This window comes from Mauremys reevesii, linkage group 3 (genome assembly GCF_016161935.1).
Source record: "Mauremys reevesii isolate NIE-2019 linkage group 3, ASM1616193v1, whole genome shotgun sequence".
NCBI classification, from domain to species: domain Eukaryota; kingdom Metazoa; phylum Chordata; order Testudines; family Geoemydidae; genus Mauremys; species Mauremys reevesii.
This window is the reverse complement of record NC_052625.1, coordinates 206,058,686-206,070,736: the sequence shown is the minus strand read 5'-3', so window position 1 is coordinate 206,070,736 and position 12,051 is coordinate 206,058,686. Positions and strand designations below refer to the sequence as shown.

Genomic DNA, 12,051 nt, shown 5'->3' with positions numbered 1-12,051 from the left:
CCCCTTCCCTGGGGATCCTCCCACTCTCAAAGCTCCGTCACCTCCCCTGCCCCCTGCAATGGCAGTGGGGTGCAGCTTCGTCTCCTCCCCTCCAGGGCCTGGAGCACTGGCCTAGGCAGCCCCGTGTCCCAGCCCCAGCGAGCTGATGAGACGCTGGCACTTGGCATGGGTGGAGGAATGTGAACATGTCCCAAGGAGAGGAACCCGCGTCACATTCCCAGAGCAGCGGCTCATGTTCCCTGGGGGAGGCCCCGGCCCCGCTGCCAATCCGGTCACAAAGGGTGCAAGCCACTCTGCCCATGGGCTGTCGGGAATGGATTCAGCACAGGCTGCGGTAGGGCCAGCTTCCCGGAACCCCTCAGCCTCTCTGCAGAGCCTGCCAGCCAGGGGCACAGGGGCTGTGCTGGGCTGGGGGTGTGCTGCATGGGCTGCTATACAGACCTTCTGGTCCCTCCCAGCAGGCCTGGCTGGCTCCATTGCCCACGGCCCAGCTGAGGCCAGGATCAGCCCCAGCAAGGGGCAGCACAGGGTGGGATGAGAGTGCAGCCCTCAAGTCATTCTCTAGCTCCTCCTTGGTGGCTGTGTGCCATGGGCAGTGACAGGCCACTCAGGGACTGCAGCCAGCCATGTGCCTGAGGGTCACCTCAGGAGAGGAAAACAAGCCAGCTCCCAGTGGCAGGGATGCATTTCACTTGAGCCTCTAAGATCGCAGCCCCAGCCAAGGCAGGAAGAGGCCAGCAGAGGGGGGAGAAGTGGAAGGAAAAGGGGGGGGGCACTGGAATAGGGAGAGGCCAGGGTTGGGGAGGGGATGCGAGCTGGCAGACAGACAGCTCCGGAGATCCAGCTGTGCCTCAACAGCTCCCAGTCTCCTGACATCTCAGGCACGAGCCCCAGCCACATTCCTGTCCCACCTGAACAGTACAGGGCTGCCACCAGCTGCCTGGGCAGCTCAGAGCCCAACAACGAGAGAACCACCGCGGAGCTCCAAGAGCAGGGGTGCCAACCAGCCAGGACTGTGCTCGTCTGTAACCCCGACCTGCAGCCCCCCCCCCCTCCAGCCCTGGAGTCCTCCCCCTCACAATGCAACCAATGCCCCACACACTCCACCAGTAAGTCAAGAGCGGTTCCTCCATGCCCCAGCACCACAGGCCCTGTGTGTTCCAGCTGGGAGGGTTCCCCCTGCGGGGGACAGGGACACTGGGCATGTGCTCTGCTGCAGTCCCCCGGCTCCGGAGGGGATGTCATTTGGGGGATTGGCTGGGGGCCTTTTCTTCCGGAGGAGGTGACCCCAAGCCCCAGGGGTGGCTGCAGGGAGAAGGGCTTTCCCACTGTTGCTGCAGTCTGGGAAGCACACGCTAATGGAACAGCTCCCCCTGCAGCTGTTCCTTGTGCTTGCTTCCTCTGGGGGCACCCTCTCTGTGTCTCCCCCCTCCACTGCCTGCTCTCAGAGCCGAGGCTGTTCTCCTGGCCCCACTAGCTGTCCTGATGAAGTTCTGAAACAAGGAGCACACAGCCCGACTGCCATTCTCATGCCCACACCCAGCTGTGCCCTGGGGGAGAGTAGCCAGGCGCACACCGATTCAGATGGTATGGCCAGAAGGGACCATTCGAATCATCTAATCGGACACCCTACAGAACACAGGCCAGAGAACCTCACGTTGCTGGAGTCTCCCGTCAAGGTCGACGTAGGAGTTGGTTGGCTTCAGTGCGTCAGAAGCCATTAAGGGATCTGAAGATGCCACATGCTGGGCAGATGCGGCCACCTGGTTTTGCCACAGCTGCTTACTTCGCTCACGTGCCTCTTTGGCTTTTTCTGTTCTGCTGTTCTCAGTGGCTTTAACTGCAGCCCATGAGGCCTGCCGCCACCCTGATGTGTTCACAGCAGCCGCTTCCCAAACTCTGCCAGCTTTTAGGTGAGCTTTCAGAGTATCCTTATATCGTTTCCATGGGTCTCCCAGCGTACATGCTCCCATTTTCAACTGTCCAGAAAATACTGCTTTGGGGAGTCGCTTATCACCCATACATACGAGGTCAACAGCCCAGCAAAGCTGCTCCTGTAAGATGAGGGATTCAAAGCTAGTCATGCAGCACAGGTCCAGAACTTGGATGGCTGGTGTCCTGTGCAATCACCTGACGTCAGAGATGAGACACAGACCGCGCATGTGAAAACGCGCTAGTTGCTTCAAGTGCCTGCTATCGAGCATCCATGTCTCATGGCCGTAGAGAAGAGTCCTTAGCTGAGATACATGGAGCTTGGGGTGAAGGCAAAGGCCTCTCGCATTCCACAGGTGGTGACAAAGTCAACCCTAAGCATCCCTGGCTTTTGAAACGCACTATGGGATTTTACCATTCATCACGGCATTATTAGGTAAATCACTCCCGAGATAGCAACATTTCTGTACTGTATTAAGCAGTGTGCCCTCAGCTGTGATTTCTGGGGCAGACTCTATTTTCCTGGCAAAGGCTGGTAAAGCGATTCGGTTTTCTTGAGGCTAACAGAGTCTGAATCGCTTTACTGATCTAGAAAAGCATTACATAAGATGCTGCATGTCTACGACGGTACGTGCTACGTATGTACAAAGCAACAGAGTCTTGTGGCACCTTATAGACTAACAGACGTATTGGAGCATGAGCTTTCGTGGGTGAATACCCACTTCGTCAGACGCATGTGGTGGAAATTTCCAGAGGCAGGTATAAATATGCAGGCAAGAATTCTTGGCATTCTTGGACATTTCCACCACATGCTTCAGACGAAGTGGGTATTCACCCACGAAAGCTCATGCTCCAATATGTCTATCAGGTGCCACAGGACTCTCTGTCGCTTTTTACAGATCCAGACTAACACGGCCACCCCTCTGATACGTACGTACAGTCACCAGTGAAGAGGAACTGTCTGATGAGCAAGTCAATCACTTTAGTGTGAGCACGGGGATGCTGGAGATTGGAGATGCCATCTGTGCACGACTGCATGTAAATACCCAGTCAAGCACACAGAGCTGCTTAATGCCGCTAGTGACAAAGAAAAGATCTCAAAGCACAATTTGCCAGCACTCTAGCCAGCATGCCAGCACAGCACAAGTGCACCATTGGTGATGAATCTGTGTGGGCAACCAACTTTATACAAGATCCATGACCTAATAGCGCTGAAGGCCTTCGTCAGGTCTACAAACACCATACAGAGATCACTGTTTTGTTCCCAGAACTTTTCCTGTATTTGGTGAGCAGCAAAAATCATATCAGCTGTTCCACATCCCACATGAAAGCCACAACCGGTGTTATCAGTGATGATGGAGAGTCTATTGAGCAAGACATGCCAAAATCTCCCCAGCAATGGAAAGAAGCGAGATACCAAGATGGCTGTAGCAGACTGCTCAGTCATCTTTGCATATGACCAACCTGATTGCCTTCTGTGATGAGATAACTGGCTCTGTGGATATGGGGAAAGCAGTGGACGGGATATACCCTGACTTTAGCAAAGCTTTTGATACGGTCTCCCACAGTATTCTTGCCAGCAAGTTAAAGAAGTATGGGCTGGATGAATGGACTATAAGGTGGATAGAAAGCTGGCTAGATCGTCAGGCTCAACGGCTCCATGTCTAGTTGGCAGCCAGTATCAAGAGGAGTGCCCCAGGGGTTGGTCCTGGGGCCGGGTTTGTTCAACATCTTCATTAATGATTTGGACGTGGACTGCACCCTCAGCAAGTTTGCGGATGACCCTAAGCTGGGAGGAGTGGTAGATTTACACTGGAGAGTAGGGATAGGATACAGAGGGACCTAAACAAATTAGAGGATTGGGCCAAAAGAAATCTGATGAGGTTCAACAAGGACAAGTGCAGAGTCCTGCACTTAGGACTGAAGAATCCCATGCACCGCTACAGTCTGGGGACCGACTGGCTAAGTGGCAGTTCTGCAGAAAAGAACCTGGGGATTACAGTGGACGAGAAGCTGGATATGAGCCAACACTGTGCCCTTGTTGCCAAGAAGGCTAACGGCATATTGGCTGCATTCGTAGGAGCACTGCCAGCACATCAAGGTGCACATGACTTACGAGGAGAGGTTGAGGGAACTGGGCTTATGAGGTCTGCAGCAGAGAAGAGTGAGGGGGGATTTGATAGCAGCCTTCAACTACCTGAAGGGGGTTCCAAAGAGGATGGAGCTCAGCTGTTCTCAGTGGTACCAGATGACAGAACAAGGAGCAATGGTCTCAAATTGCAGTGGGGGAGGTCTAGGTTGGATATTAGGAAAAATTATTTCACTAGGAGGGTGGTGAAGCACTGGAATGGGTTCCCTAGGGAGGTGGTGAAATCTCCATCCTTAGAGGTTTTAAAGGCCCAGCTTGACAAAGCCCTGGCTGGGATGATTTAGTTGGGGTTGGTCCTGCTTTGAGCAGGGGGTTGGACTAGATACCTCCTGAGGTCTCTTCCAACCCTAATCTTTTTATGATTCTATGATATATAACTAAACTATAACTACACATATAGCAGCATCCTTGAGGTCTTGAAGCATTGTCACCTGCTCCCAGATGACACTGAAGAGCCACGTGAGCATTCAAGACATATATTATAACTGTGACGCTGGCATACCAGGTGGCAGATCATGCCCAGATTCCCATGCCTCAACTGAACACTGACAAATCTCTAGCTGGGACCAGTCTGGCTCACCGGTGTGTTAGGATTGTTAAAATTGGTATTAGAATTAAAAGAATGTGTTTAGTGTTTACATTTTATGGAATGCTTGTAAATTGCTGCCTGCGTTAGTCTCACTTCTGTCATCTGTATCCCATATTATAAGGTAAAATTTAAGGGTTTGCACTGTAAGCCTTTGTAACTGCATAAATCACCAGACAGGAGGGAGACCTTAACTAGCGTAAAGTGCTGATCTCCAGCAGACGGTGTTGCACATCCTGGCCAACAAGGGAGGCCCATCAACATCAGACAAACTATTGCGGAACATTAAAGAGAACAAAACACTTTGTTGTTTGCTCCCCCTGCCGCAAAGATGAGCCACGTCAGTGAATTCCTCCCATCAGCTGAGTTTGCCATTCCGAGCACAAGGGGGAAGGGAACAAACACCCTTAGCAATGAGATACAGATCCTTCTTGTTGCTTGGACTGTGGGGGGCAAGAATTACTAGGCATGAGCAAAAGATCCCCAGTGCTTAGCCTGGGTTACCCTAAAGGACATATAGGGCTTGCTTATTATAGAACCTTCCACTACTGTTTGAAACTTAACCTTGGAACTCATTTGTGTCTATGCATGTGTACCTGCTTTAATCTTGTAAATAACCCTCGCTTCCTTTTCCTCTATAACAAATCTGTATATAGTTTATTACAGGATTGGCTACAAGTTGTCTTTGCTGTGAGATCTAAAGTGCAACTAACCTGGGGTGAGTGACTGATCCTTTGGGACTGGGTGTAAGGGACCATCTATCACAACGACAGGCTCACTGAGGTGGCAGGACAGATTGGAGTACCCAAAGGGACTATAGTAAAAGACGATTACTCACCTTTGTAAGTCAGTGGGTCAGCTGAGGGATCCCCTGGAGTGGCGCCTTTATGGCGTCGGATATATGCCCCAGCTGACCCAGCACCCCCCCCAGTTCCTTCTTGCCAGCTACTCCATCAGAGGGGAAGGAGGGCGGGTTTGGAATGGATATGAGCAACACATCTCAAAGAACAACAGTTACAAAGGTGAGTAACCGTCTTTTCTTCTTCAAGTGCTTGCTCATATCGATTCCAATTAGGTGATTCCCAAGCCTTACCTAGGCGGTGGGGTCGGAGTGAGATGTCGCAGAATGAAGGACTGCTGAACCAAATGCAGCATCACCTCTGGACTGCTGCACTATCACATAGTGGGTGACGAAGGTATGCACCAATGACCAAGTCGCTGCCCTACCTATCTCCTGAATGGGCACATGCACCAGGAAAGAAGAGGATGAAGCCTGAGCCCACGTGGAGTGGGCAGTAAGGTGCGTAGATGGGACACCAGCCAAGTCATAGCATGCACGGATGCATGATGTGATCCAGGACAAGATGCACTGGGAGAAGACCAGAAGGCCTTTCATCTGATCTACCACAGCAACAAAAGCTGTGATGTTTTCCTGAAGGGTTTCGTTCACTCGATGTAGAGGGTCAGGGCCCTGCGAACGTCTAGGGAGTGCAGCTGTTGCTCCTGTCGAGAGGCATGCGGCCTTGGGTAGAAGACAGGGAGGAATATGCCCTGGTTGACATGGAAGGCAGACACCATCTATGGGAGAAAGGCCGGGTGGGGTCGCAGCTGTACCTTATCCTTGTGGAACACCGTAAACGGTGGTTCCGATGTGAATGCCCGGAGCTCAGACACACGCCTCGCCAAGGTGATAGCTACGAGGAAGGCTGTCTTCCAGGAAAGGTACAGGAGTGAGCAGGTGGCCATCGGCTTGAACAGGGCACCCATGAGTGTGGATAGTACCAGGTTAAGATCCCACATAGGGACCGGTTGTCGAATTCGTGGGATATTGCCAAGCCCTGCTGCTTTAAGGAAAGGAGGTAGTCCAAGATGATAGGTACTGACACCTGTAGGGCGGTCGTACGATTCCGGGCACACCAGCAGGAAAACCACTTCCACTTGGCTAAGTATGTGGACCTGGTAGAGGGCTTCCTGCTACCCAAAAGGATATGCTGGACCGAGTGAGAACAGCACAGCTCAGACTGATTTAGCCATGCAGCATCCATGCTGTGAGGTGGAGAGATTGCAGGTCAGCATGACAGAGTTGACTGTGATACTGAGTGATCAGGTCTGGCCACAGCGGGTGTGGAATCAGGGTGTCCACTGACAGCTCTAGGAGAGTGGTATACCAGGGCTGTCTGGGCCATGCCGGGGTGACCAGAATCAGATGGGCTCTGTCCCTGCGCAGCTTGATTAGGATCCTGTGGACTAGCGGGAATGGAGGAAAGGTGTAGCACAGGTGATCCTTCACTGAATTAGGAAGGCGTCCGACAGGGAACCCGGAGAGCACTCTTGAAGAGAGAACACAACACCTGGCATTTCCGATTATCAAGGGAAAGCCTCACTCAGGAAGACAGAGTGGATGACGTCCGGGTGAACCGACCACTCGTGAGCCTACATGATTTGCTGAGGTGGTCCGCTAAGGTGCTCTGGACCCCTGGGAGAAATGACACCACCAGATAGATCGAGTGGGCTATGCAGAATTCCCACAGACGAGTGGCCTCCTGACAGAGGGGGGACAACCGGGCTTCCTCTTGCTTGTTGATGTAAAACATGGCCGTAGTGTTGTCTGTGAGGACTGCAACACAACAGCCTTGAATGCGCTCTCGGAATGCTTGACACGCCAGGCGCACTGCTCTGAGTTCCCGTACGTTGATGTGCAGGGATAACTCTCCTGCCGACCACAGCCCTTGTGTACGGAGGTTCCCGAGGTGGGCTCCCCATCCCAGGGATGACGCATCCATGACTAAGGACACGGAGAGCTGCGGGGCGTGAAATGGCACCCCTTTGCACACTGATTTGGGGTCCAGCCACCAGCCTAGAGAGGCTAATATCCCTGGCAGGATGGTAACCACCGTGCTCAAGCTGTCCCGACCTGGGCGGTATGCTGTTGATAGCCAGGCTTGGAGTGGATGTAGTCGCAGCCTGGCGTGCCTGGTCACAAACATGCAAGAGGCCATGTGTCCCAGGAGGCACAGGCATGTTTTTACGGTCGAGGTCTGGAAGCTTTGCAGGCTGTGGACGATGTTCACCAGGGATTGGAAGCGTGCTTCTGGCAGAATTTGCCCGGGCTAGGCCTGAGTCTAATATTGCTCCTATGAATTCTATCCTCTCGGTTGGTACCAGAGTTGATTTCGCGACACTGAACAGGAGGCCCAGCCGATTGAACACATTCATGGTGAGCTGAACATGAGACTGCACCTGATCCCTGGAGCCACCCTGAATGAGCCAGTCATCGAGATATGGGAACACTTGGACCCGTTGTCGATGAAGGGAGACCGCCACCACAGCCATGCATTTGGTAAACACCCTGGGGGCTGTGGATAGGCTGAAAGGAAGGACAGTGAATTGAAAGTGCTGTTGATTGACCACAAAGAGAAGGAAACATCTGTGCGCTGGGTAGATCGCAATGTGGAAGTATGCGTCCTTCATGTCGAGGGCAGCATACCAGTCTCCAGGATCTAGGGAAGGAATAATGGTCCCTAGTGAGACCATGCGGAACTTCAGCTTTACCATAAATTTGCTGAGTCCGCGTAGGACCAGGATGGGCCGAAGCCTGCCCTTGGCCATGGGAATTAGGAAGTAGGGGAAATAAAAGCCCTTGCCCCTTGACTCTCCTGGGACCTCCTCTATCGCTCTCAAATCCAGGAGTGATTGGACCTCCTGTAGAAGGAGGTGCTTATGAGAAGGGTCCCTGAAGAGGGACGGGGAAGCAAATTGGAAGGCGGATCCCCTTTCCACCATGCGTAGGACCCAACAGTCCGATGTTATGTAGGACCATGCACGGAGGAAATGGAAAAGATGATTTTGGAAATGCAGGGAAGGATCCTGAATGGAGAATGGTGCTTCGTCCTCGGGCGCACCTTCAAAAGGGTCTTCTCTGAGTTACTGGGGTATGCATTCCCAGAGAGCATATGATAATTCTCAAGTCCTTCAGACTCTGCAGCCTTGAGTCTGTCTTCTTGGAGAATAGGCCTTGGCCCATCAAAGGGCAGGTCCTGGAGAGTCTGCTGCAACTCTGGTGGTAAGCCAGAGACCTGCAGCCACGAGATGCGGCGCATGGCTATGCCCAAGGCCAGGGTCCTAGTTGCCGAGTCTGCCGTGTACAGAGAGGTTTGTAGGGAGGTTCTGGCCACCTTCTTGCCCTCCTCTACTATAGCCCCAAATTCCTCTCTGGACTCCTGTGGAACCAACTCCTTGAATTTCTCCATAGAGTCCACAAATTATAGTCATATTGGCTGAGGAGTGCCTGCTGGTTGGCCACCCTGAGCTGCAAGCCTCCGGCCGAGTACACCTTGCGCCCAAACAAGTCTAGGTGTCCAGTGTCCTTTGATGTAGGTGCTGGGGCCTGCTGACCGTGCTGCTCCTTCTCGTTGACCGAAGCCACGACAAGGGAGCACGGTTGGGGGTGTGTATAGAGGTAATCGTAGTCCTTTGAGGGGACAAAGTACTTCCTTTCCACCCCCTTGGTCGTAGGTGGAATAGAGGCTGGCGATTGCTAGACTGTCTTGGCATTGGCCTGTTTTTCTAGTTTCTTGTGAGCCAGCAAACAAACAGCACCACATTTGCAAATGAAAAGGTTTTGTTTCTTTCTATTCAGTCACGAGTAGACAGGGTAGGGATTGGGAAGCAAGCAACCCAATTCACTCACTGCAGAGGGGTGTGGCCAGCACCAGAAAGCACAAAGACATGAGTACCAGTCAAACAGCTGACCACAAGAAAGACATGGAGAAGCAACAAGTCAGAGAGGCCCACCAGCAGGGCCTGGGATTAGCAAGAGCTAACCCACATGTTCCAGCCAACCCTAACAATCCTTCTCCAGGCACAGTTCCCCATCCCAAGAAATTTCCCACCTACATGGCAGGTGAGGACACTGAGGCCTTCTTAAAAAATTTTAAAAGGACCTGCCATGGGTACAGCATCCCTGAAGACCAGTACAAGGACTGGTCAGGAAAATGGACTTTTGCTGTCTATGACAATTATTCCATCCCCATGCTACTGGGGGAAGACTTGGCCAACCATGTGCAGCTGGCCAAGAGGGGGGGAGTGGTCACCCGCAGCCAGGCCAAACAAGCAGGCACTCCCATCCCTGTTCCTGAGCCATCCACCAGGACCCTGTCTGTGTTACCAGAGACCCAGACAGAGGTGGTGGAACCGAATCCCATGCCAACAACTACAGCAGCCATAGTACATCCAGTCCCAGGACCGGAACTGGAAGAGCAACCAGCGGCAAAACCAGCGCCAGCACTGACGCCAGCGCTTGCAACTCCACTGCCAGGGGGCGCCAACGGGCCTGAACTGGCAGAAGCAGCAGACAACTCTACCCAAGAGGCTCAGCCAGAGCCTGAAATATCACCTTGTGCACCAGCGGAGAGCGGTTCACAGTCAACGGAAACAACCTCATCACCTACATCGCTTCCAGAGGGACCCAGCCCAAGTCCACAGTCTACGGAGGAACTGGTGTCTCCAGCCTCAAGGGAACAGTTCCAGACTGAGCAGGAAGCCGATGACAGCCTTAAGACAGCTTGGGCGGCGGCACGGAGCAACCCACCGCCTCTCAGCTCTTCTACCCGATCCCAGTTTGTTGGAAAACAAGAACTTTTATATAACAAGATTCTTTCTGGTGGACACCAGAAAGGCCAGCATCCTCAAAAACAGTTGGTAGTTCCAACTAAGTACCGGGACAAGCTCTTAAGCTTGGGCCATGACATCCCAGTGGTCATTCTGGGGTAAACATAACCAAGGACAGGTTGGGGAAATCCTTCCACTGGGAGGGGATGGGCAAGAACGTTGCCAAGTATGTCCGGTCAAATGCATAAAAAGTGTTCTTCAATGTCAAATACCTTGTTGTTTACATACTTAGTAGTATATGTAATAGTGCATGTGTTTTGTTAATCTGTTTATTTTAAAGTTCTAGAAGGAAATCACCGCCAGTGGTTCCCACTGTCTGCGATTTGGGGGGCGTGTCATAAATAAACAGATAGTTAAGGGTTAAGGTCTCTTTTACCTGTAAAGGGTTACATGCAGTACCTGATGACCACCTGACCAGAGGACCAATCAGAGACAAGATAATTTCAAATCTCTGTGGAGGGAAGCCTTTGTCTGTGTTCTTTGTGTAAGTGTTCGTTCTCTTTTTGGATCTAAGAGAGGCCAGTCATGTCTCCAAGTTCTCCTGGAGTAGTTCCTACTATCTAATAGTGAGTATTAATTAAAAAGGCGGATTAGTCTTATAATTTGATTTCTACATTTGCAATTGTGTGGTTGCTGAAGGAAATTCTTTATTTCTGTTTGCTGTTACATTGCTTTTACTGAGAAAGAAGGGGAGGGGGAATTCTCTCCAGAGATTGATAAGTTTAGACCTGTATATTGTTCCATCTTGGTTACAGAGACAGTGACTTTCTTTTTATTCTTTAATAAATCTTTTCTATAAAGGACTTGGTTGATTTTTCCTTGGGTGGATTCTCAGGGAAAGGGGAGGAGGGAAGCATCCCTCTGTAGTGGTTCCCGGTATCTCTCCTAGGAAAAGGGAGGGCAGGGGGGAATGGTTTATTTCTCCTGGGTGTAAGAACTCCATGGATTTGGGGCTCTTGGGATCCCCAAGGATTTTGGGGAAGGACTGTGTCCCAATCCATGTACCTGATTGGGTGGTGGCAGCTTTTACTAGATCTAAACTAGGATTTTAGTTTAGAGGGAAACCAAGGCAGGTCCCCACTTTGGAACCCAACAGCTCTAAGTGGGGGTGAGACCTATGACACACCCCCTTGGTGGTAGGTGGAATAGAGGCTGGCGATTGCTAGATTGTCTTGGCATTGGCCTGTATGGTTCGTATGACGGGGAGGGCAACTCTGGACGGTGCCTCTGCGGACAGAATGTCCACCACAGGGTCCTCTACCTCCACCACAGGGTCCTCTACCTGGAGGCTCATATTGCGTGCCACTCTGCGGAGCAGTCCCTGATGGGTGCGGAGGTCGATAGGAGGAGGGCCTGAAACCGTAGTCCCCCCCACTGCCTCATCAGGCAAGGACGAGGAAGATACCCCCAGGAGCTAAGGGATCCTGCGCAAGGTCCTCTTCTGGAGGATCTTGTTGCTCAAGGTCCATCACGCTAGGAGCGTGGGCCTGCATTGACACTGGAGCAGTCGCCTCAGAGCCTCCGGGGAGGGGAGTGAGACACAGTGGCCTCTGGTACTCCGAAGGGGCGGAACGGGAAGCCCCCGAAGGAGCCCCCTGGGTCTGATGGTATGCCCAGGGGGTCGAAAAGGACCACTGTGGAGGTTTGTGGCCCAGGTCCTGGCCTTCTTCTAGCCACTGGCCTGTACCACCCTCGCCCTGATCCTGAGCATGGT

General features: G+C 52.3%; 1 protein-coding gene across 5 annotated transcripts in view; it reads right to left on the bottom strand.

Annotated features, from left to right (window-relative positions):
- DNMT3A (DNA methyltransferase 3 alpha) overlaps positions 1-12,051 on the bottom strand; it is a 232,036-nt gene that overhangs the window by 178,682 nt on the left and 41,303 nt on the right. The gene's annotated exons all lie outside the window — the stretch shown is intronic.